This window comes from Urtica dioica, chromosome 2, assembly GCF_054948205.1.
Source record: "Urtica dioica subsp. dioica isolate 48M chromosome 2, U.dioica_male_clone48M_v1_H2, whole genome shotgun sequence".
Classification (NCBI taxonomy): domain Eukaryota; kingdom Viridiplantae; phylum Streptophyta; class Magnoliopsida; order Rosales; family Urticaceae; genus Urtica; species Urtica dioica.
Window position 1 is genome coordinate 97501 of NC_142757.1, and position 2500 is coordinate 100000.

The window sequence follows — 2500 nt, forward strand, 5'->3', positions numbered from 1 at the left end:
TCGGCCATCTCTCGGCCATCGCTCGACCGTGCCTCGAGCATTTCCCTCCCGTCGCTCGAGCATGACTCGGTCATCGCTCGATCATGCCAACGATCGAGCGTGCATCGGCCATCGCTCGAGCATGCCTCGGCCAGCGATGGAGCATGCCTCGGCCATCCTCTAGCATGCTCGAGCATTCCTCGGCCATGCTCGAGCATGCTCGAGCATTTCTTTCCCGTCGCTCGAGCATGCCTCGGCCATCGCTCGAGCATGCCTCGGCCAGCGATGGAGCATGCCTCGGCCAGCGATGGAGCATGCCTCGGCCATCCTCTATCATGCTCGAGCATTCCTCCCGTCGCTCGAGCATTCCTCGGCCATGCTCGAGCATTTCTCTCCCGTCGCTCGAGCATGCCTCGGCCATGCTCGATGCTCGAGCATTTCTCTCCCGTCGCTCGAGCATTCCTCGGCCGTGCTCGATCATGCTCGAGCATTTCTCTCCCGTCGCTCGAGCATGCCTCGGCCCGTGCTCGATCATGCTCGAGTATTTCACTCCCGTCGCTCGAGCATTTCTCTCCCGTCGCTCGAGCATGCATCGGCGGCTCTAACGTTTTCTCACGAGCCTTCAACCCATTATTTTACCTCACTAGACTTGCCTCCGCCTTGGTTCTTAACCTTTTAGGGAGAACATTCATATTCCAACAAATTTTCATCCACGGAAAATTTTTGGTCGCCGGAAAATTTTCCGGCGGGCGGTCGCCGGAGCTCCGCCGCCGGCGGGGGGTCACCGGCGGTCGGTCGCGACTTGTCGGGTCAGCCCGGTCATAATCCGTCTTTGGGTCCGTAGCAAATTATGCTCTTATCATGCGAGTCAACTCTTGGTCAACATTTTCAAGCTCAAGGAACCACCCCCCCCTAAAGATACAAACGAACATTTGGCCATGTGACACCAGTAAACATTAAATTTTCCAAGGCCATGACCAAAAAAAAAAAATTATTTTTTTTTATTTTTTTTTTTGAACCTCCATCTAGTATAATGTTTTTTAAGATATATGCTCGAGCTATAATCAAGAGAACCCATGGGAATATTTTTAAATTAATTTTTTAAAATCACGTTCCAGGATCCGGTCGGCCATTGCTCGAGCATGACTCGTCCGTCGCTCCATCCTGCTCGGCCATGACTCGGCCGAGGCGTCAAATTTTTTTTTTTTTTTTTTTTTAATTTCTTTGAATCTCCATCAAGTATAATGTTTTCTAAGAGATCTGGAGTTGGTCTTGTGAAGAGAACCCATAGGATTATTTTTAAATTAATTTTACAAGCTCCAAAACATGTTCCAGTCGTCTGGTCGGCCATTGCTCGAGCATGACTGGGCCGTCGCTCCATCCTGCCTCGGCCATTGCTCGAGCATGACTCGGCCGAGGCGTGAAATTTTTTTTTTTTTTTTTTTTTTGAGAATCTCAAACAAGTATAATGTTTTCTAAGACATATGGAGTTGGTTTTGTGAAGAGAACCCATGGGATTATCTTTAAATTAATTTTACAAGCTCCAAAACATGTTCCAGTCGTCCGGTCGGCCATTGCTCGAGCATGACTGGGCCGTCGCTCCATCCTGCCTCGGCCATTGCTCGAGCATGACTCGGCCGAGGCGTCAAAAAAAAAAAAATTTTTTTTTTTTTTTTTGAATCTCCATCAAGTCTAATGTTTTCTAAGATATATGGAGTTGGTTTTGTGAATAAAACCCATTACTCGGCCGTGCCCAAGCCTTGAAACCAAGAACCAACCGTGGTAAAGCCCGTGCCATGGCATTGCAACTAAGAACCAACCGTTGAAGCGACCGTGCCTCACCCATGCCAAGTCCATGCCTAGACCGTGCAACGTCCAAACCAACCATGCCCGCGCCCGTGCCACGCCCACGCCTTAAAGCCTTAAATGGCTTAAAGGGCTTTAAGGGCATCTACGGCTTCTACGCCTCTACGCCCTACGCCCGGCCACGGCCACGGCCACGCCCGCGCCCGCGCCCGCGCCCGCGCCCCGCGCCCCGCGCCCCGTGCCCCTACCCCGTGCCACGGCCATTCCCTCGCCCGTGCCACGGCCACGCCGACACGCACGCTCATGTGGGTCAACTCTCGGTCAATTCTCGGTCAATTCTCGGTCAACTGGAGGAACCCCTTCCCAGGAGGTCACCCATTTCTGAGCTACCCCCGCGCGAGCACGCTTAACTTTGGAGTTCTTATAAAAAGGCTACCAAAAATCCTATTTATTTAATTGATATATATGGGGATATTAATTGTTTTATCCCTTCTCTTAGCCCAAATACTTGGCAATTTTCCATGCCACAGCTCATTTTTAATTTTTTTTCCGTGACATAGCACATTAAGCTTTGACCCAAGGATACATTTATTCCGTCTATACCACATTAAGCTTTGACCCAAGGATACATTTATTCCGTCTATACCACATTAAGCTTTGACCCAAGGATACATTTTATTCCGTCTATACCCGTGCACTTAGCAATTATCCAGCT